The 24,488-nt window shown below is 43.5% G+C and overlaps 1 protein-coding gene across 8 annotated transcripts in view; it reads right to left on the bottom strand.

Moving 5' to 3' along the window:
* LOC306841548 (adhesion G protein-coupled receptor L3) overlaps nucleotides 1-24,488 on the bottom strand; it is a 224,998-nt gene that overhangs the window by 181,948 nt on the left and 18,562 nt on the right. For all 8 annotated transcript variants that reach the window (XM_079371495.1, XM_079371497.1, XM_079371499.1 and 5 more), the window contains one exon: nucleotides 7,937-8,012. The gene's annotated coding sequence lies outside the window, so the exon portion shown is untranslated. The remainder of the gene's footprint in view (nucleotides 1-7,936; nucleotides 8,013-24,488) is intronic.

Raw genomic sequence — 24,488 nt, 5'->3', positions numbered from 1 at the left:
CATGTGTACACATGCGGCACACATACATAGCGGGGCATTACCGGCACTTGTGGGGAATACAAAAGCAGCAGCGGTGACTAAATGTCTATGTTTGCTTTGTGGAGATCGGGCCTGCCCTTGGTGTTACAACACGGGCCACCTGCAGTCTGGGAAATAGGTTTTCTAGAGGGGGGGAATTAGAGGATTCTGATGAATGAACAAGACAGACATGAGTAACCCTGCCCAATATGCTGCTTATCTACGTGCTTATGTTGCACAAAGGCGGCAGAGATAAGCTCAGACATGCCGGCAGAATGAAGGAATTGGGAGAACAGTGGAAGAGAGGGCCGTGAGGGTGGGAGGGGGGGGGGGGGGGGGGGGGGGGAGTCGAGAGGCAAGAAAACCGACCCAGGTCAAGATCTACAGGAGTGCGGTCAGTTGCGACAGAGCCCGGATGCTTTGAATTGCCAAAGAACAGTTAACCATTGACTAGAGGGACTAGTCAAGCTCCAAAGGCATGGGATCCATTTCATTCCTTGTTATTCTATTCCAGAGAGCATGAAAACAAAGCATAAAGACATTATTGGGGCCTCTGCATGCCCTGGGCAGTGACTGCAACACTAATCAATGAGAAAGAAAGGCTTTGTGGTTGGTCTTAGAGGACTGTGATATAATGCTGCTGTGTGTTGGTTTCTGCGTCTGTGCATGTGGACACGCTTATCCCATCTATTAGAGTTCTCTTGGAGGCAGGTGGTCTGGTGTGTAGCACCAAGAATCACAAAGCAAAGGACAATGGCGAGCTGTGATTTGCTTTACATTTTAAAATCTGAAGGTTTCAGGAGAACAATGTGTGCATCAAAGAAACCAAAAGGCAAAGTGCCACACTGTCTAACTTGCAAACAGACGTTTATTTGCAATACTCCAGTCAGACGTCCCTCAGGAAAACGTTCAATGGGATCAGAAGCCGTTGACTCCAGCACTCCTGATCAGTGTTTAGCTGCCTTCCAGAGAGTTCCATACGTTCTTTTAAAAGCCCTGCCTGAGAACTTCTCAATAAGCCACAAGTGACAAAATTGAACTTCAGTTGTCAAGTACCATAATTCCCTCCCAGGTGTATATTACGCAATCATCCACAGCGCCAGGGAACAAATCCCATTGACTTGATTCCTTTTTAATTATTCGACTCGACAATCCTTTCTGCTCCGTCTTTTCTAAACCGGAGAAAGAAATAATAATAGAAAAAAAAGAAAAGAAATTGCTTTACCTATTTAAAAAAAAAAAAAAATCTCTACCTTTTGAGAACTGCATTCCTCCAAGCTTGTCAGTTTCCATTGACGGGAACCTACCTTCAACACTTATTTTATTTAAACGCAAGGAAATGTGGCATCCAACACAATGGGCTTTTACCGAGGTAAAATAATTGCCTAAATGCAGTGTGACAGCAGAGGTTGATTCATTCCGGGGAAAAAAAAAAAAACATCGCCTGTTGTGAGAAAGTGTTGACAGAGCAGCAGGAGACAGCGAAAAAAAAAAAAAGGAGGGAGAAAGAATGACACGCGGCGCAGAAAGGGGCAGGGTACAGTTTCCATCACCCGACAAAACACGACATATTTCTTTAAAAGACACAGTGTTAAGTTAGGCTACTACTGCGCGCTGTCAATACGGACGTTCATCATCGGGCCAGCCGCAGTCAATATATTGATTAAACCATCCATCATTAAAACTCTACAAGACATTATTTCTAATTAAAAAGTATGTCATAAATTGTGAGCTTTATTGCCATGGCTGGGGTTGTAAATAAAATTCGAGGGAGGGCGGAAACAGATTGCAGCCCCCTGTCCGCGGGTTAGAGCAAACCGTAAAAAAAAAAAAAAAAAAGGGGGACAGACGGGCGTGATGGCAGCGTTGGGACGCGGAGAACGCGAGGCTGACAGGAGGGAGGGGCTCGGCTTCGTCTCAGATAAACAGATGCAAATCAATCATTTCCTCCGGTTGTGTTTGCGTCAAGACAGGTTGCGTCCTCTCGAAGAAGGGGCGAAGGAGTGGGTCATGCATATGGAGGACAAAATATGTCAATTAATTTTTAATTTTTTTTTCATAAACCACTTGGGAATATTCAAAAGGTGCGTCGGTCGTCGTCTTCAGAAAATGATGTCTAATCACAAGCAGTTGTGAAAATCGAAGAAGCAGCATCGCACAATTGGGTTGGGTGGCTGGACGGCAGTGACAACGCGCTGCTTTATTTATTTATTTTCCTCCATCTGTGTCTCCATTATCTTATGCTAAACAACAATTATGCTGGCGAATATGCAATCCCAGGACATTATTGAATGATTCCGGTTCATAAAGAGGCCATCAGCACGCGGGGAGTGCAGCCAAAGCTCCGATATTAGACAGGCAAACATGGACCGCCGCTTTCAGTCCTAACAGAGGACACTTCGCTTTTGACAACTTCTGATTACCTCGGCGTGTTCGCCCGGTTTGTAAGGCGCTGAACTCCCCTGACAGCAAGTCGCCGACTGTTGTTTTTTTTTTTTTTTTTTGACAGGCGCAGAAGGATGTCTGATTTCACAGGTAGCAGCCGAAGGAAGGGGGAGGAAACGGGAGGGAATATAGGGGGAAGAAAACAGTAAGAAAAAAAAAAAAGGCATGTCATGCTTCCACTGCCAACGAAAGAAAAGGCTGTGCAATCATTATTCATCTGCCTCCCTTTCCCTCTCCTGGGTCCATTTTATTTTTATTTTTTTTGGTCCTAGTACCTGCCATCACACAGGAGCATCTTTGACCACACAAGTGCCTTCTGACTGTGACTGGAAAATGGCAGACGGGGTTTGGGAATCATATTTGGTTAACTGATAGCCAGACAGGTTCCTTCGCCAACACGCAAGCAAGTGGCCCCGGTCTTGGTGAGAGACAGAGAGAGAGAGAATCGCCCCCGGGGGGGGAAGGGGGGGGGGGGGGGGGGGGACGCAAGAACTAATGAGTGAGCTAAAAAGGACAAGATGGAGTGATCCTCTATAAAAAGACCAGCAGTAATCTCTTCCTCTACTCTCCCCCTTAATGTCCTGAGAGATCTCGGCTCCCTGCGTAAAGCCTTCTGCCTCCGCACATCAAACGGAGCTGATTAGAGCTGCACACCTTGCTGGAGAGCTGAAGCTTTGGACAGGGTGCAGACGGAGTTCAAGTGTAGAATCAGTGTGACCCAAAAAAAAAAAAAAAAAAAACAGACCAGGAAACACTCTTCAAGTGTAGCAGGCGGCTCTCTCTAGTGAAGATGCATTTCAAGACTGTAAACACCGACTTCAGTATCCGTTTACCGTATCTCGAACCCGACGCCTGGAAGCTCAAAATCGCCTCGGTGTCTTTCAAATTAGGGCCATTGCTACTTTTGATTCTTCTGTCGCGTCAGATGATATCAGCGCAGCCCCAGAGGTGCGAGGAGCGTTTGAATCTAATCACCGTCAACAGATCGTCTTGTTCGTTTTGATTAGCATAAGTAGCCACGATTAGGAGGAGCGGGGCGATGGAGAGTCACAGTGGGAAGAGGAGGAGAGGTAGCGCTGCTGTGTGAGTCCACTGTCAAGGGTTGCCGTTTTATTAAGACACCCAAACTGTCAGGGCAGGTATCAGGAGAGCGAGCCTGGGCCCATGACTGGCCACTTGCACTTACAATCCCAGTAACCCCCCCCCCCACCCCACCCCAAATCACCTTTCTCTCCCCTGAAAATAGCTCCCTCCAAATTTACCATTCTTGCTGTCAGACTTTCGGAGGGGGAGGGGCGGATTGGCCCGTTGCGGATTGGACTTTTACCTCTCCCAATCAAGACAAGCGAAACGTTCACCTGCAACAGGCCCCTTCTGGGATTGAGGAGGTGGGTTGTGACAGGCAATAACAGTGTGAGTTTATGTGTGAGAGGGAAAAGATCGGGAGGGAAGGAGAGAGGGGAGAAAGAAAACTACAACAAGTTGTTACCAACAAAAAAAAAAAACGGGTGGTTTTGCAGAAATCCCTCCAACAAAACAATGTCTGAAAGAATAGTGTGCCACGGAAGTGACTTGTTAGGGGGAAAAGAAAATATAATGCGAGTTAAGTGAACTTTGCATGCTATGTTTGGCATTTTTGTTACATTTTGAGGAAGACAGTGTCAGCAGTTTTTCTCTTTAACAATACTGAATGCTAAATGTCTATAAATGAACACTGAACAGAATATGAAAATATTGAAGATATCCCTTTTTTTTTTTTAAGTCTTCCACTTGTCGATTCAATGGAACTATAGGAGTTATTACACTGAGAACTCAGCAGCAGTAGCTCAGACCGTAGAGACTGGGGTTTGGTCCCAGTGTGGACCACATACAGGAGTTGTTCTTGAGGCTGGTGAAGGCACCGAACCAAAAACTGCTCCACTCTACCAACGCATGTCCACAGGTCCGGTTAGTGCATGCGATTTCGGGGTCTGTGTGTGTGAGAAGCAAGCACCTAAAATAACGTTTAAACCCCAAATTTAAGGGATAAGGGATTAATAAAAGTATCTCAAATTCAAGATACACGACTATTTCTTTTTGAGTAAGGGACTAAGTCAGAGAGAGAGAGAGAGAGAGAGAGAGAGAGAGAGAGAGGGGGGGGGGGGGGTAGGGCTGCAGAGTGCATGAATATTGTATAGGAATGGGTGGGGTGGGTGGACATGCACAAACATCCCAGCAAACACCACATTAAGCAGCTGTGCAGGCACATTTTTATATATAGTCATAGTCCAGCTGACAGAGACACATTCGCCGATATAGTATGACCACACACACACACACACACACACACACACATATAAATATCCTGAAAGCCCCCACTGCTGAATTATTAAGGTTACAGATGCCTTAAGTGCAAAAAGGTTGCTCAAACAAAAGGAAGTAATTGCAGCGGTGCTGCATTCAGGCCCTACATTAAACTGCGTTGATGAATCCTGAAAGTGCTAAATTAGCCTAATGCGCTTACGTTTCAGGTGAGTGCATCGTCCCAGTGAACAGTTTTTTTGTCCACATCGTGCAGTGTTCATTCCCAATTTCAGAGCCAACATGAGATGAATAAGTGACGTGTTTATGCAGACGCAGTCTAAGGACTCACGTGAACTCTCCAAAAGACAGAAATGACCACCAACGTGTCAAACAGCCGGTCGCCGTTGTCAAGGCAACAGCCGGTGTTGCCTTTATCAGCGTTGCACTACATCAAGCGATGTGTTGCCCTTCGGGGTAATTAGGTGATTTAGTTGATTTTTAACGCCCTGTCCGGTGTCCTCGAAGCCAGACGGCTCGGGGTGCTGACCGCAGTCGCCCAAGTAACAGGAGCACGGCAACAAAGACGTGCAAAGTCGACTATCTCCGGACAGGGTTTCAATTTAAAGGACACTGCTGACGTGGGCCAAAAAGGCCTGCTCACTCCCTTTTCCATTCAAATGAGGCGTTTTGCATGGTGTGGAGAGGTCTGGGCAGGATCACACTATGAAAACAAACGGCAGGGCTTTAAGATAACAGAACCAAAGCTTGGCAGGGCTAATGTCATCACAGGCCATTATGGTCAAACTAACATGAATGGCTGATGCCATGGGCAACCATGTTGGGTATGCAAAGTATTTCAGGAGGATGTAAAGGTTTGTTCTCTTGGAAAAAAGAAAGCTGGCTGTTGGAGATGTGTAAAATCAAAGCTCTTTGCTCCGTAATGACTAAAACAGAGAGAATCCAGACGTCTTTTTAACATGGTGCGAAGACAGCTTTTATTATCAGGGGTGCATAATCACTTTGAGTTTCTTTCTAACTGTTTGACATTAGTCCAAAGTTTATTTGTTTGCTTTTTTGTTTGTTTTTTAAACGGTAGAAAATGGATGGATGGATGAAAAAATCAGGCCTGAAGGGAAAAAGAACCCAATGTAGCTTCTTCTTTTGAAACTATTGTAATGAAAGCGATTGCTCAATTTGGAACAATCTGAGTTGTTTTTAAAATTGGACTATGTTCAACTGAAACAATCCAGGGAAGGGTCAATCAACCCTTGCAAGCTGTAGGTGTGTGTTTGTAAATTATAAAGATTTTATTTTAGTCCTTGGCAGGAAAAAAAAGATCTCCCTGATGGAGATGCCACGTAATCTAAAGTGAGCGCAAATTAGGTTAAAAAAAAAAAAAAAAAAAAGCAGCTACAAATGAAGGTTGTGATTAAACGTCGGAGAGCGTTAGGATGTGTATCGTCAAAGCGATCCTTAGCTTTTAATTCATCTGACATCTTTCAGCACTAATACAGCGTGTGATCGGTGAGGAGCGCCAGAACACCTTCACGCAGCGTGACGTGTGGAGGGGAAGCAGCGGGTTGCAGGACGAGTGCTTGGGATGTGTTTTTCGGCACAGAGCAGAGGGACCGAGGTTAACGTTTGAATCAGATTTACTCTTCATATGTTTATAAAAAAATAAAATAAAAAAAAAGGCACACGCCAGCAGCACGCACAACTACCGCCTGCTGCTCTCAATGTTATTCAAATGACGCCACTATTCTATTTTCACCTTGCAACTAATGTGACCGTTTCCTCCCGTGTCAGCAAATTTACTGCCCTTTCTTTTGTGCCGGAGAGGGATACGCCATCGAAGTGGCAAATTAATTCTAAAAATGGGATTATCCCGGGATGAATGTGTGGGTGGGAGGTAGATGCTGGGGATTGAGCTCAATTATTCTCCCTCGGAAATCTCCCATCAAATCTCCTGAAACAGTGGCACTGAGGATGATGAGCCCCCCGAGGCCTTAACGCAAGAAAAAAAAAAGGTGAAATGACACATTTCTCCCACGGTGGCAAGTTTTTACGCCTTGATCTTGTAAATACGAGGCTGTGAAACAACATAAAAACATCAACGGGGGGGTGGGGGGGGGGGCCTCGAAAAGCAATGTAAACAATGTGGCCAAGAAATAAATATTCAGCGCTGTAAGGGAAGTGGTGAGGAAGAAAATAGACAAGGAGGGGTTGGGTTGGATGGAGGGGAAGCAGGGTAGATGGATGTAGCCGAGTGTGTGTGTGTTTGTTTGGACGAAGGAAGGGAGGAGGAGGAGGAGGAGGAGGGGCGGTCGTCGGCAGGCAAACCTATCATCCACAGAGCCCACCAGTAAACTCTGGAGGGCAAACAATCTCCCTAATTGAATTCAATCCAGGCTCACTGCAGGAGGCGCCGAGGCTGGTGGCTCCATTAAGTATGGAGAGGGGTTGGTGGAGGTGGAGGGGAGTGTGTGTTTTCTGTGTATCGACAGGGTGAGGGAGGGGAGGCTTTTTTAGCCGGCATGACAAGTGAGCGAGGAAAGGGAAAGCAGATAAAGTACAAAATGCAGAGAGCAAACGTGGAGGGTTGCAGACGACGAAGAGAGAGAGAGAGAGAGAGAGAGAGAGAGAGAGAGAGAGAGAGAGAGAGAGAGAGAGAGAGAGAGAGAGAGAGAGAGAGAGAGAGAGAGAGAGAGAGAGAGAGAGAGAGAGAGAGAGAGAGAGAGAGAGAGAGAGAGACGAGTTGGTGCATGAAGGTTTTGGTGGTTAAGAGGTGCAGGCGGGTGGGGTCGAGGGTGTCGTGTGTGTGCGTGTGTGCGTGTGCGTGTGTGTGTGTGTGAAGCAGGAGACTCGAGGCGGAGAGAAATGGAAGCCAGCTGTGCTTTTGCATGATTACACTGAAAACATCATTTGCATCAGGGAATGAAATCCAAACACACTCAGTAGATACATATGGTTACCAAAAAAAAAAAAAAAGACGCCCTCTTCGTTGCTGGCAGCAGAAATTAAAAGGCTTACTGATGTCCCGCAGATTTGCATATTAAGACGAGTACCTCGCATGAATCATTTTCATAAACATCCTAATGCACGAGAGAGAACGGGCCCGATTGGCCCACATGGGCGCTCGTCATGACAGCGCTGCGCTGGTAATCTCGGAAAGTGAGGAAATCAACAGTACCTTGATGCAAGAAGGAGTTTGATTGGTTTCAAAAGTCCTGCATTTCACTTCCCAGATGATAAAAGAATCTTCTGTCCTGTAAAAAAAAAAAAAAAAAAAAAGAACAAAAAAAAAAAGTTAGGGGTCGGATCAAGATAGCTCTGCAAACAATTATGTGTTCACGATACATGACAGGGGACATAATTAAAAAGAAGTCCAGCAGGAGGTTTCGATGACTTTGAGTCAACTCAGGAAAACTCGTCTGAAAATAATCACTGTTCAATGCCAGAAAAATAAGTGGTTTTTACCCCCCCTGACAACAGCATCAAAAACAAACTTTATATTTCGGTCACTTCTGGGTCGGCCCTCATTAAGTGGCATCTTCATAAATTTTTCAGCTGTTGTCCCTGTTGTTCCCACACTGGAATTAGAGTCCCGGTCGCCGCTGTATGAAACGCTATTCAGGTCACATCAGCTTTTAATGGCTGATTTATTAGGGCCCAACAGGGGCTTGGTGATGGGCTGCAGGACAAAGAGCCTGCTTTAAACTGCATTAACACTGTGCAGTAAATATCCCATGCAACATTAGCATTTTGATGACTGCCTCCCCCCAGTCGCCCTTTTGCGTCGTCTCACTTCCCCTTACACACTCTTTTTTTTTTGTTTTCGCTCCCCCCTGCTCAGCCCTCTTCGCACTTTGAAACAAACACACATCTCTCGCCCTCTGCTTTCTTTCCGCCTTCGTTACATTTTCTTTTCCTCGTCGTTTAACGGAAAACCCTTCGCTGGGCCGATAGTCCGCAGGTGAAGCGCTTTCTCCGTTAATTAAACGAACAGACGCACGTACAGTCGTTCCGATTGTGTTCAAGCGGAACAGAAAAGGGGATTTTTTTTTTTTTTTCTGAAAACCGTGCCACCTGACTCCCTTTCATCATTGTGATGCAAACTATCTTTGCGTGGTTTCTAATCAAATCTCACCTGCAAACCATAAAAGAGGAGATGAGGACCAAAGCTCTTGTAATTAAGGCGTCGATAGCAGGTTAGAGGCTTGAATAATGAGCCAACGTTAAAAAGAGGATTCATCCGAAGAGCTGTGTTTATAATGCTAATCAAGCAGATATTGGATTAGACGAGTCTTTCTTTTTTTACCTCGACCTGTTTGGGTTGTCTATCACATATCCACATGTCTTTTTATAGTACCTGCACATGCTTTAAAGTACCTTCCATCTCCATAATAAGGCAGAGACAAACAAAACAGAAGGAGAAAAAAAAATGCATCTTCAGGTCTGGTTTCTCTGCAAGTCTGTCACAAATCAGAGCCACTCGGAGTGAAATTGTTCCACTTTCATTGTGAAGTGATGCAACAATAGAAGAAAAGAGAAAAAAAAAAGTCAATTGTACTGCCAAACTTTCAAATATCATCCAGGCACAATGGCCAACAGATCCTGGCCTCTTCGCAAGTGCTGGGGACGTGGTGCATCAAATCTGCTGTTCAGTATGTTTGATCAAATTTGAGACTTTGACGGAGAAAGCAGATGCCATAGTTCAGTTCAGCTGAACCAGCGGAGCAAGTTTGGTCAACAGAGCATCTGCCAGTCATTTACCAAGCGTGGAAGTGTTTGGAAAGGAACACAAATCGCACCATATTGCGGAAATGCAAACGGCAAACTGTTTGCACAAAGGGAGAGACAGGGATCACAGAAAATTAAAATGATGAACCAAGCAGTTAAATGGTCCGCAACCGGCTTTCATCATCAGCTTACACTTGATGTAGATCTGATTTGCGGTAATTACAGCAATTGTACAAACTCTAATTGAACATATTTGTGCCTTTTTAAACACATATTCACTGCTCCGCTCACTGTTTGAACCTGCTCTCTCTTTTAATGATCCGTCTTCAAGCACTGGCAGGAGTTGAGAACTGAAGCTTCTTCAAAGGGTTTCTGGACCAGAGAGACGTACACCAGGCAGTTCCAGGCACTTAAGGAAAACTCGTACCATTACCACAAGGACGTTGAATCTGAAGGTATAAAATTTGTCTTTTCAGTATCACAGATGGAGGACCTAATGTGACACAGTGAGATAGAGCCGCTTTTCTGGGCCGAGTTGTTACTGCAACAAGACACTAATAAAGAGGAGTTTCTGGGAAACACTGAAATAAATACACATGAACAACACACAATGACCATGACGTAAGGCCCTATGTGATGCAACTTTGTATGAAAAGTGATATACAAATAAAATTTGATTGATTGATTTGCATGAATTAAGGTAGAGGCCTATATTCAAAGTATGACTGTAACAAGCCCAAGTCTGTAATATAAATCGTTATCATCATTTTATTTTGGTTAATCTCTCAAAGAACACTCAAAATTAAACGTGAACATGCCTCATTATTGTTTATAAAGACTAATAAGCTCTCATATAGCACGGTTAATACTAGTGAAAAGCTATTTATTCTTAAAATATTCCAATTATCATGGCTTTCACATGTGGTGGATATAAAGTTAGCTTAACTTGGTTAAAATGACAAACTGCGGATAAATCACATCTGACATACCCTCATTCTACTACTGACAACTCTGCACTTTAGTAGCTTTAGTAATTGTAACATAAGCTAACATAAGTAAAAGCTAACCATTAAGATAATATTAAAACAAGCTAACACTCATGAGCTAATATTAGTGCAATACAAGACGGTGGTTGATGTTAAGTTAATTTCGGCCCAGGATCTTTACCTTTAATGAAGAAAATACATTTGAAGAACTTACTCTCTAAATGAAGACATTGTATCGCTCAGAATTGTAGACGCATTTAGCTCATGTTAGCTCAAACCAACGATAGAAGCGTACCATACTATCAGCTAACGTTATGATGACCTTTAACATGAATGCAAGCGAGACTAAGTTCAAAGTTAGTATCGTCGTCCGAGGAAAATCGGTTTTGTGCTTTTTTTCTTTTTTTTAAAGGAAAAGTTCAAAACAATGCCAGAGGTTACATTCAAGTTTCAAGTTTTTGTCATTATATTTTCTTGTTAAATATTACTATGCTACCGGCTAGTTAGGTCAAACTATATATAACATGATCTTGTGAATTGGATTTGTTTGTTGTTGCTGATGAATAGGTACAGCGATCTCTATATAATGACATCATATTGAAACTTTCTCCTAAAGAAAGTTTTAAATGTCAAAAAAAACCTTCTGGGACATCATTCGGAGACTACACAAGAGTGGTATTTTGGTTTTCCATATTTTGGTCATTACCTTTTCACTGTCTTATCATATACAGTAGGTTATATCAGTATAACAGAGGGCAACAAGCACTGTGAAAGAGTTTTGTTGCATTGCCAAGTGAGCCAGCCAGGATCACTCAATCTCTGTAAGTGAATGAATCCATACTGCAGAAAGGCACAACTAAAAGAAAGGGCTCGTATAGCAACTTTAATACACAAACGCAACATGATGCACAAAAGACGCCTTTAGCTTTTCTTCTTAAATCACATTATCTACTGTACTCTGTTTTTTTGGACTGGAAGGAGTGTTTGGGAAATTACAAAATGATGAAACACAGGCTGACTGGCCCGCTCTCGCTGCTGTGAACTTGCACCCAAATTTGATTTCACACCCCAAATGTGATTCATTGTGGTACAGTGTGCTGGACATCACTGTTGACTGTGCTCACAAGTGCAATAGACCATGTTGCACAGCTTGCCTAACAGTAATGTTAGCTGTATCACTGCTTTCCTTCCATGACAGATACAGATGATCACTTAAATGTGTTCACTTTAAAAGAGTAAAAAAGGAATGATCTATTGCTTTAAAAAAAGCTGTTGTGTTCTAAAGACGTTAAATGACAAGCATTGCCTTCAAAGCGTACAAATATATGTGTTGACCTCCCTGTTGAAAAAGAGCTTACAAAATCTCTTTTGATGGTGTTTGAAATCATCAAAGCTATGGCCTTAGTTGACTTAATTTCAATTATATTCATGAAAAAAAACAGACAAAAAAGTCTAATACGTTTAATCCAAAGAAGTAATGAGACACGAACAAAAGAAAGCAAAATAGTCGGGGCTTTTTTCCACAAGTGCAGGGCTGCACTTCTCTACTGAAGAGTCAAAAAAAAGGAAGCAGACCTTTTCTTTATCACCCAAATTAAATGCTCCGAGTGGCTGCTTTTCATATTTAAAAAGAAAGAAAACACTAACAACAGCAGGGGGAAAGCTCCAGAGGTTGTGTACAAAAACCAAAACCATAATAATTATCATCAATTTTTTTTTTTGGGGGGGGGGGGGTAATTTTTTGGATTGGATGCATTCACCGTCTGCTCGTCTACAGCCTGCACTGGCTGTGCAGCTGTTGGTTAACTTCAGCCTCAGGCTTCACACTGTTTGAAAGGTAGACAACTAATCATGATAAATTTACAGGGGCATGATTTGGAGGGGGAAATGGAGGAGAAATAGAGCAGGAATTTAATTGTTCTAAAGAAGCTGCGTATTGATTCGGTGCAGCGAAAATATAAGCGGTATGAGAACGAGCATGAGAAATTAAATACTCTGCAAAGCTGCTTTTTTTCCCATTGAAAGCAAAGGAAACAGTAACAATGAAGACAAATATGGAAGTGTCAAACTTAACTTTAGAGCTACATTTGATGCCTACAATATGCACGCTTTTTTTCCTGTCTGCTGCTCTCGCATGTAGTGACTGTGCAGCTGTTGGTTACCACGGCGTCAGGCCTTATGCCCTTATGTATAAAGGAGAAACACTGCATATTGTTTCAGTCATCCTTGAAATGTATTAGCACCAGCTTTCCATTGTGTGTGTGCTATTAGGAGACAAAAGAACACATGATAAAGCAGTGGATGCATGCGGCCGCTGTATGACTGATCCAAGGCGACAGCCTGTGGTGTGTCTCTATAAAAGCATTTACAGAGGCACGGCACCGTGGCCCGCCGAAAGCTCATCAAAGAGTGGCTTATTTTATCAGCCAAGTGGAAAATGTGCTGAGAGAGAGCTAGAGAGGGAGAGAGAGTGGGGGAGCTGCAATAGTGAGGAAGTCAGCGAGAGTAACAAAGCTATTGTGCCCGTCGCTGACCCAAACAGCCACGTTACAGTCGTCGCAGCCGCTCACGACAAAAGCTGTAATCGGCAGTGCAGGGCTCGAAATTAAAGGGCCCTACGGTTGCAACACTGCAACTGACAAGTCGGCCTGTGCACAATGAGGCCAAAGGAGAAAGAGATATGGCTAATGAACAGAAGAGAAAAAAAAGTACTGAAATGGCGGCATCTTTTACAAGAGAAGTCAGCCTTGAGTAACCTACATACTCCTGTGTGAAGTGGAAGTGCTTATTCGACGACTTGCAGCTGTTTCAATGCACACTTTCAAACGAGCTGCTCTCAGCAAGTGAAATAACCGGCTTCGTAAAGATTTCGTTTGCACCCTCAGGTAAAGTGCACTTCTAATGTAACGCGCCGTGATGGGCTTTCAGCGAATGGGACTATAACACCTCGTGCAGTACAAGAATTTGTCTGCACGCAGAAAAGAGTTTCATTCAGGCGGACGCCGTGAAACCAGAGGGGGGGGGGGGGGGGGGGGGGGGGGGGGGGGGGGGGGGGGGGAAGAGTATGAATTCAAGCAAGTCCTCGCCATTTATGACATTTTTCACTTAAAAAAAAAAAAATTAAAAAAAGATAGCATCACTTTTATCAGGTAAGTAATCACAGCCAGGTGGGGATTTCTCATTCAGAAGGTTAGGTCAATGGGCCGCGTTTTTAATGCACAGGTAGGCAGCAATCCTTCCCCGAGGGTCACATTAAATTCAGGCGAGCTGATAACAATTGACTGAAGCTGTTGGCAACTGCAGGGAGATTATGTATACTTACTCATTTAAATTCTCTTCCTCTTTCACTTCCTCGGCGTGCTTCTCTTTCTCACATTTCTTCTCCCTCTGTGATTATCTTTATGATTTTCTCCGTCAGTCCCTATTTCTCTCTCACGCTGTGGCATGCCGATGAGAGGAGGGGGCGAGGGATGTACAATGCTGAACGCTGTGGTCCTTTCCCCTGCAGACTCTCTTATACACGAGCCCTAATTGGCTTTAATTCGAAAGAGATGTAGCTTAGGATGTCAGGCTGTGGCGTTCCATGTATAGTGAATGCATGTGTGCCTCGCGCCTGTATCTCTATGTGTTAAAAATTTAAATAGAGACATCCATTTGAAGGTTTATTTGGATATGTAGGCAGACGCACGTGTTTGAATATTTATGTAAATATCTTGTTTTTGTCTCTCTGCCTGAGATTGCTACTTAAGCCAAAACAAGGTTTCTGTTCTCGCATGATCTTACTCAAAAATCCCAGCTCGGAGACGATTCTTAAAAGCCTTAAGGTGCTCGATACTAAATGCATGAAGCCTACTGTCAAAAATAAAGCCGCCACAATGCCATACGTATAGTGTACACGTGGAAATGTCCCGCTCTCCTGGGATAGGAGAGCTGTTTACCTAAGCAGGAGAACAGCATTATGATAATCACGCTCGTCTTTATTTGGGGAAACATACATATTCCCACCACAATGACCAGCCTTGCTGCGGAACATTAAAGTCAATAGAGAGGAAAATTGTTCGGGTGACACTTGTGGGACTTGACACCGTAGGTCCTTCGCGAGGGTGCACGCTGTTTGCATGTACAATCAGCCGTTTAAGCGATTCTTCCGTGATGGTGACGCTACATTTGTTCTTGTGAAGGGGTTACCGGCCAAGGCCATGGAGAGAGGCACAGAGACGAGGAGGATGTACTCGAGATGAGAGGAGTGCTGCCGAGACATCAAAAGAGCGCGTTATATTGAATGGATCATAAATTACATTGTGCTCTCGAAGCATACTAAAAAAAAGAATTGTGATTCTTATTAGTGTAAACCAAGGCTTTAGTTCCTACTCCTTTGGTTCTCAATGGGCCTGTGCAACAGTTTGGAAAGATCACAGAACCTAAGGTTGTTTGTTGTTTCATAAATAATTCAACTTGATGGAAATGACTTGTTCATATTTGAGACATTAGCATTCTAATGGCAGCTGTCATTTTCATTGTTGATTAATGCGCCTTTCCCCCCCCCCTTCAAGAAAACGGTTGAATGTTTCAAATTACACGCCTCTAAACTTCCACACAGCCCGGGACGATGTCCTCTTCTCTGTTTGTTTTTGGACAATGGTCCAAAAGTCCTCCATAAGTTCTGATCTAACAAATATTCTAATTAAAGAAGCTAGTTCGAGTTTGTTTTTTTCCAAAAAAAGATTTTAACATTAATTGGTGGCCTCGGTTGTCCCTATGTATTTCCTTTTGATTGATTAATTAATAACAGCTCATTTATTCTGCTCTGTTTCTAACAATAGCTGCTGATTGATTTTCTGCTACCATTTCAGGACTAATGTATATCAAGCACATTTGCTCTAAGGAAACGAACAAAAGCATTTCTCCTCTTGACTGAAAAGCAGAAAATCTGCAACTGATTGAAGCAGCGTATCGAGTTACGAGTAGTTTACTTCTCAACCTTGTTTCCATGTGAGCCTCAACCGGTCTTCTGTGCTCCTCGCCCTCCCGAGCCTGACAAATATGGAACTTGACCCTTTGTGAATTCTAAAGCCGACCTGCACACTCAATATAACCTCAGCATAGTTAACAGGAGTGAGGTGTGTTTCCAATAAAGACAAGTCTTTGAGTGTGTGAGTGTGTGTGTGTGTGTGCATGTGTGTTTGTTTGCATGCTCTGAGTGAGAATCAAATTGCGTGTTACTCTGTATACATGTCTATGTCTTGACATGAGCCAGTGTAACCACATGTGTTTATTTGTTCTCATATGGCTACTTTAAAGGTGTGCATATGTGTGTGTTTGTATGGGCGTGCAAGGGTTCAATAACCATGTGTGCAGCAGGGGGGCTCTGGAGTGTCTCAGCACCCCAAGGCGCCAAGGACACGGCTTGACAGGTGTGTGTGGAGGACCTAGAGGTCTGTCGGAGCAGCAGCGGGGCTGCAGCACAATGTGCCCATTCAGGCCTGGAAGGAGACAACCGAGATATCGCAGGACCCCTGTGTGGGGGGGGGGGAGGGGGGGCCAGTCATCTGGGGGCATGTCAACCTTTCACGGTGACTACAAAGAAAGACATAAGTATAACTGCATCAACACAGTAATGTGCTGTGTGCCCCCACGCTGGGGAGATACCCACTGGTATGTGACGGATTTAGGTTTTCTATAGTTTCTTCAAGGAAAACTTTGACTATTGAGGCTATAAATTGGGCTTAATGTGGGGCCACAGGTCTTCATAGGTGACAAGAGGAGAATAGCAGTGACCTAGAAAGCCGAATAGTGGAACCCCTTAGCTGACTGGTCAGTGCAATAACACCAAGCCCGTTCAATAGGCAAGGCAAGTTTATTTATATAGCGTTGTTCAGACAAGGCAATTCACAGTGCTTTACAGACATAAAAACAGAAAACATTTTTTTTTTTAAAGTTTATGGAAAGAATGCAACAGAAATTAAAAAAATAAATAAATACAAATAAAATAAATAAGTAAATTAAAAAAAAATTAAAAACAAAAAATAAAATAAAAAAATATAAATAAAATAAAATATATAGTTTATAAAGCACCCATTTTAAAATAAGTTCAATGGCAAGGGGTATGACATTGACTCTTTCTGTCTGAACTGTCAAGCTAGAAATGTAAATATGTTTTTATTCTTAAGAGAAGTTAGCTGATGTACGAATTTACTAACACATTCAGCATCTCGGTCTATACAGCTGTGATCTCCCCAATTCCCTCGGCACACACATTCTGTTATAAAGGAGCTTAATAAAGCATTTGGTGCCAAACAGTTGTGCGATGGATCCGGTTGATCTGTGCTACATATTTGAGATCAGATTTGCACCTCTGCATTAGAAAGTACGTTTCCCCAAATGTAAGAGCGATTCCGGCCACCCATTTTTTTCAAACCAAAAAATACAAAATCCAAGAGCAGACAAAACCGATTGACTCGTTTCCAATTTGGTATTCATAACACATTAACAAGGCTGAGTGCATTGGCCATTCAGGTGATTTAATTACCTTTAAATTAACAACCAGAAGGAGAAACACTGGTACATGTGAGTGATTTAACAGCTGAGACATCACATGCCCATTCGCTGCATCATGGATACACACTCAAACAATTTCCAACACTTTGTATCATCTAGATGGACAGATCCAGCATCACAACAGCCTGCCATACACCAGCTAATGGTGGGATGTGACAGGAATAGCCAACTTTTTTTATAGGCAACGAGATTTATATGGATGTGATGTCCATACTACCTTAACACATATCTGATGAGAGCTTTTAAAATGCACACATTGCTGCCAGCACTGCTATCCATGCAGAAAATTGGACAGCCATCCTTCAGCTCAGACATAAATCTGTGGGGTAGCAACACGCATCAGAGAGCATTAAGGTACAGAATGAGTCTCGGCTGGAAAAAAAAAAAAAAACAGTATTTGAATTGAGAATTAAAATAGACAGGGTGGGATGGACTTTAAAGAATAGACGTTTTGTAAATGTGACGCTCAAAAATATGGAGGTTTGGTTATGGAAGTTTGCTAAAAGAAATACGTTTTTTTTTTAAAAGTACTGCTTTTTATTTGATTTTGTTTTAAATATGACATTTGTGTCATCTGGTGTTTATTGGCAAAGCAAAATGGCCTTGATGGATGTTGTTGGTTAGATTCAGATGCAAAGCATATCCAAGATCCTTTACCTACATGAGTAGTAGCCATACAACACAAACCTGGGTTGTGCGCACTGACCCCTGAGTCCCAAGGCTATCCGCCCACTAAATCACATTTGTAGAGTCATATTAAAAACGTAACCCTGAGGAGGGTAAAAAGGCTCAGCTAAAGAATGATGGGCATCTTTTCTATTGCTGAAAAGCTGCACAGCATTATTCTGTACTCGGGGCTGATTTGGCAGCATGGAGTGTTTTAATGCGACTTTATAGACTAAGAAACGTGTTTGATTTTTGCCTGGGCACGAGTGAGAGATAAGGGCCATGATGTCATAATGTCCATTGCAATGGGCAAATGTGACAGAACCGAACACATGAGGGAAAACAGTGGCTAGACTTGGAGCTACAGCTCCACATAGAAAGATAGATGTTTTACTCTTTTTGCGGAAGATAGAAAATGAGTCTGTGGGATAATCTATGGCAGCTAGATGTTCTGACTGTTCTGTAGACTGAAGGTCATTCAATCACAGATGTGTAAATATTGATTATCTTATTAACTATTGTCTTTCCCTCGCAATAACAGAGTGGCATTTGCCAAACCAAGCCGTGGCTTGAACTTTATATATTTCTTACCCTGATTAACCCTAACTTAACATATCTTCACCATGGTTTAATAGTAAGAACCACAACCTTTTCTCATCTTAACAGTGTAATAGGATGTTCAAACAGAAGTAACATCACCCTGGCTGAGACGCCTGTGTTAATGTTAGGGAGGTTGGAGTGAGTTTTAACAACTAATCAAAGTGTGTACAGAGCTGCTAAAACTAACTTTTTTGTTACTTTTTGTATTTTGTTAATTTTTCTTTTGAGCATTACGTTTGTGTTTTGTGGCACCAGTAGTTCAGTCCACAGGGACTTGGGTTGGGAACTGGAGGTTTAAGTCCCGGTGCGGAGTGTAAAAACTGAATTTCCCCTTGCCGGATCAATAAAGTAAATCTTGATTTTTCCTCCATGCCTTCACTTCTCATATGGCTGCACTTGATTTATTTCACTGTAAATAAATTTACTAGGCCATCCTTACAAATAGGGTTTGTCCAGTTTTGTTCAGTTTATATAGAAAAGGCTCTGCTGAGAAAATGTTAACGAAAATTCAATCAACCACACACGTGAAGTCGATCGCCTTCATTTTAGTTATGCTTCCTAATCCTAACCAACTGTTTCTCTGACTGACAAAACTCTGACTATACATATACTTTTTTCTTAACTCTAATAAATTTGTATTTCATTATACTTTTATTTTACCACAAGAAAATCCACTGAGATTTAAAATCTCTTTTTCAAAGGTTTCTTGGCCAGGACAGGAAGCAGCAAAAAGTCTACCGAAAACAGCTTGCAGTGATACTAGATATGAAAGAAGTAAAATAGCAAATACAAAGATCTAACACAGTCATAAATACATCAGGCATCTAGAGCCGGATGTGTTTGCCTCAGAGGCAACAACACATTGAACACTCGAGACCAGCTGGTTTAGTTCCATAATAGACCAGCAAATGTTGAATTAAAAATGGCACTAATTGTCTTCAAGGTTCTTTTAAAACGGTCCAATATTGACATTCTTGCTTCCTGGGATGATGGATTAGCACGTGGCACTTCTGACTGATGAGTTAAAAACTAAAGTTCAATGAACAAGACGTGCCATTTATGATCGACCCTGTAGCTGGAATCTTTTCCTGCACCAAGATTTTGAAAATTGCTTTAACCCAATCATGCCAGAGCCTGAGCACAGTATGTTCGATGCCTTCCCCTGACTATAACTGAATCATGTTTTAAGGACACAATCCTAACCAGATTAAGAAAATGCAGGGAAAAGAATTGAAAACAATGTTGGACAGGGTCTTGCAAAATAGTGCAATATTGACATTCTTATCAGGCGATGGGTTGTTCAAATGTCCTTGTTGCATTGTTTTTCATGACTCATCAGTATGCAGGGGTTTTCATCATGTCAGTTGACTTGGTGAAATGGCAAATAGCCCCTGTTGTTGGTGTCAATTCCCAGAGCAGTAAAAGCAATCCATTTGGCCTTCCTGCTTTTGACCTGTTATGGTTTGGCATGCTGTTTTTGTACGTTCTTCTAGGAATCAGGTCGGGGGAATCAAATTTCATTTTAACGCGGCATAATAATTCATTCCAGCCATCCAGTGGAGGTAACAGTATAGCAGGGCACCAAATGGCAAATCTTTCCACTCGTCTCAGAAGCTATATAAGGTGACAGTAAGTATATTTTCTGGTTTCTGTTACCCGGGTCACCTATAGGTCGGGAATGAGATTTTAGAATATGGTACACAGGTCATGAGATCGGTTCAGCACATTTTGCAGGTCTTAAATTTTGTATGTGGGTAACGAGTCTGAAAACAAACTGCTGGTGCATGGTAACAGACACAAGGAGACAGATGGGCTGTCGAAGTGGGGTTTCTTATGCATGACGAATTGCCGCATCTGCTGGTGTGACTGTGTGAAGCACACGGACAGAGGAAGTTATCGAGAAAAAACGCGAGGGAAGCTCCGTCCTGAAAACAAGCAAACAAAAAGCCAGCCTGCCGTCGTTTTCCAAAAGGAACTGATCTTTTTATAGTCCCGAGTCATCTGCGGGAGCCAAGATGGGCAGGAATCCATGGGGACCTTAAGGGCAATCAAGGTGGCAGTCAGTCTCCCGATACACAGGTGGGGCGACATTCTGCCAAAATAAAGGCTTAAGATTACTGGAAACAGCCACTGAAATGGACATGAATCCTGAGGGGGGGGGGGAGAGACGGAATGACTTGAGAGGATCAATCCAAAAGCCTGACATCACCTTGTCATTAAAGTTACAAACAGCCACACCGAAAGGGTCACCAAAGTTTTGTCAGATGTCAAAAAAGAACACAGAATTCATCAAAACCCCCCCTATCACGCTGAAGTGCTCGTGTGGCCTCTTTCCAGACCTGCCTTTCATCCTCTTCAATTCAGTGGTATTTTTCTAATGAGATCAGGATGGCTTGATGTACATACTCTCATCGTATTAAATAATAAGGAAGGAGGAAAAAAGCCATGCATAAAGCTCCCTTGTTTGCCTGCAGTGCAACAAAAGTAAAGGTTACAATTCTCTCTCTCTCTCTCACTCTCTCTCTCTCCAGCATGTCCAAAGATGCAGAGAAAAATCGATGCACAAAAAGCACTTCATCCCTGCTCAATTTCATCCTTTACTGCCAGTATAATTAAAAGTGGCTTCTACGGACTTACCGATCTGAATTTCTTCATCAGCCTGGAGGTGGCCTGCTCAAAGTCACCCGCGTTGGAATCAGAGGAAGAAGGGACCGTTTCTGCGTCACACGTGCGGGGCTCACGTTAAAGTGTTTGGTGGTTTCGACGTATCGACCACGGCTCTGCGGCGATACGCGAGACGATGCGGCACAGCGGATAAGAACACAACATTTAGGAGAGACGATAGCAGGGGGTTATATTATATAACTCCGTAATCACACAAGTTCTGTCAAACAATAGGAATAGGAAAATGAGTTACACGAGTCAACGGCCTAAATTTCACAAGTCGTTCGCTCAGCTCAAACCTTCAGAGCAACTTGGCGAGGCTCAATCATTTTAACAGACTCTTCCAAAGGCGGCGGCCTCCTGCACAGGTAACACCAGCTGAGAGACAGAAATTAGCAAATTACCTGTGTGTCATGACAGCATCTAAGCTGCTGGACCAATTATTTCTGCTCGACTGCAACTGCAAAGGCCTCTCTCCAGCTGTGTTTGACACAAAGCTGGCTTAGGGAGGGCTTACTACTGACCAAAAACATAAACAAGATTACAGAAGCCTAACATTTCACAGCGCTCACGGGCGACACAACGGAACTCCCAAGCGAAAACACGCTTTTGACACTTTTTTTTGGGGGGGGGGAATCTGGCAGCCGACAGAAGAAGCGGGACGTCGTCTTTTCCGCGTCTCTTTGCGAGAAGACCGAGCTGATAAGAAACGGTGAACAAAGCAATCTGTGCTATCGGCGGCGATCAATAACGGGGCTGTTCATTAGTGGAGACTGTACGGCAGCACACAGAATCAACAGAAGGAGACACAACAATGGATTAAGTAAGAGAAACTGCAAGCGAAGGTGTAATGAAACTGGATTACAGATAACTGCTTAACTCCCAGCATTCCACTGATGACTTCCAAGGCAATAACTCCACCTCCCTTATTAATCATTATGGGCAGAAATTCCATAAAGGGTTGACCTCCTCTGACCCTGAGTGAGCTCATTGTCTGGTGGCATGCTGCAGCTTCATAATTCCACGTGGACTAGCATACAACTGTGTTAAGCTATTTGCTGTATGTCAGCCTGACTTTTAGCTACATTCATTATGTATGAGAGGGTAAAAGGGGTCCACGGGAAGATTATAAAAGCTTAACATTCTGATGAGATGAATATAGCTCTCCATCGTTGCGTGCATACAGTAGTGAAGCGGCTGTAATGCAGCAGTGGATGTACACATAACGTTTCTATCTGTACGATTTTATAGTCTGTACACATTAAAACCCTTCAACAAATTAATATGAGGAAGAGTATTCCTGAACCAGCCACCTTAAGAAAATGTATATCCTGAGCTTGTGTGGCGTGCTAACAAGGGACTGCAACTATGAATGCAGCCTATGTCGGGAGATGGAGTAACAATGTGGAGAACAAGACGGGAGTGGATGTCAATTGCCTGGAGAGGACAATCTGACATCTCAACTCCCCCTGTCTGTCATTCTGTCTTCTAAATGATGTATGGTTGTTATAAGGCACCGCACACAGCCAGCAGATCCACTCAATACTACCATGCCGAGGAATGCTATAGAGAGACAATGGGGGACCTGTGATTCTTGTTATGGAATGACAAAGCTCCATGAGGGTGAGCGAGGAGGAATCGGGCTTAAAGAAAAATTGGGAGTAGGGGGGGGGGGGAGCTGCTGGAAATGTTGTAGTGAGTTTAGATTTGTAAATCAAAACGTGTATGGACTTGTGGAATTGGCAATCGCCAGATGACTGCACAACCACTGCCCCACTTGGGCCAGTTAAAAGTCTATTACGCCTCATGTCTTGTTTTCCTGTGATATTGGTGTTTTGTCAGTGATTCTTGTGAGAGCATCTCTTCAATTACAGCTACAGCATCAACATGTTATAATCATCGTCGTTGAGGGGCAGACTGTTACAGTTCAACGAAGACCCAAATGCAGAATTAAAGAGCGGAGGCAGGACATTGAACATTTAATTAATATTTTAGGCAGAGTAGCATAAAGTCCATTCCAAAATATGAAAAAACTAAAATCAAGAGAACCAGGCCAGAGTCATCAGGGAGAAATCCAAAAAGGGCAATAATCAACTGGCTGGAGACAAGGCAGGCAGCAACACATACAACGATCTGACAAACAACGGGGAGATTGACCAAGTTTATATATTGAGGGTAATGAGCAGATGAGCAACAGGTGTGTGGCAGGATCTAGGAGGCTGACAAGATGATTGGCTGAGATGGTACAGGAAATGGGTGGAGACTATGAATTGAAGGGAAGGCTGGCAGGTGAGCAGAGGAGTGAGTGCAGGGAGGCGGGGTCACAGGGAGCAGGAAGCTCCAGCAGAATCCATGGCACAGACACTGCCGCGACTGTCCCTCGCTACACTCGGATTGTCAACTTGGACCAGGGGGGATGGTAGGGCAGGTTTTCTCTCATCAACTTGTGTGGTTAAAAGTTTCCCAAACCATCAGTTCCTGGTCGTAAGCGGAGTAAAAATCAACATTAAAAGACGAGAAAGGCCACCAGACCATGAGCTAGACATGAAGGGTTTACAGCCTGGACGTCAAAAGCAGCCAACTGAGGAGGAGCTGGAGGAGAAAAAGTTTTTCGTTTGAAATAAAACTACCTTTACTTCAGACTGATTCTTTCCTTCAGTGAAGGTGAATTCACGACCTCTTGAAAGCAATGTTCCTGTGTCAGGGGTTAGAACAGTCGGGGCGAGGGATCTTGAAAGGCCACTGGCCCAGATGACCAACATGTTTTTTTAAGTGTTGTTGACAGGAAATGTCTTTTTCTCAACTAAACCCACGCATCCCCGATCAGCAGCCCAATGCGTTTGCCCTTTAATAGAGGAAGGGCCTAAATGTTGCATCGCTGTATGTTAAGCTTGTCCCAGCCCTTAAGCCAAGGTGACAGCCCCCCATTTTTTTTTTTTAGCTTTTTGGCCCCTCGCTGGGGGGGTGGGGGGGGGGCTTCCTTCCTGCCTGCACGCCAGCGGTGTTATCTGCTGCTTATTATTTGGCTGAATGAGCTGGAGCGGGGCTCACGGGGCTCGCTACTGACATAATGACTGATTACAGTCTTGTGGCTCCCCATCTAAGAAATCCCACGGTTGCCAACGTTGCGCCGTGGCATCACAGGCGAGACCGATGTCGGAGCGAATGGCGAGGAGAGGGGGGGCAGCTGGTCTTTTCCAGTGACAGCGTAACTGCCATCCAGTCCTCAAGCTGTCATGGCTGACAGAGATGCTTGTGGGAACCTGGGTCATCAACCTACTTGTCATGAGGCACCTTGTTAACAACCGCTTCTTCTTACTGAGAGGCAGAAATGGGAATAACCGGTTATTTCCAACCCCAAAGCAATACTCTTTTATGTCTTACTTCAACACTTCCACCCGGAGAAAGGCTTTCCATAGTAATGCATACAGACATTTAGCCCATTAGGAGTAATATGCGACCATGCATAATTCACAGCCTTATAAAGATATCATCCATCTTCACGTACGAGTGTGGTTGCAGGGCGCA

The sequence above is a fragment of the Symphodus melops genome (genome assembly GCF_947650265.1).
Source record: "Symphodus melops genome assembly, chromosome: 20".
NCBI classification, from domain to species: domain Eukaryota; kingdom Metazoa; phylum Chordata; class Actinopteri; order Labriformes; family Labridae; genus Symphodus; species Symphodus melops.
Note: the sequence above shows the minus strand (reverse complement) of the source record. Positions and strands in the feature narration are given on the sequence as shown.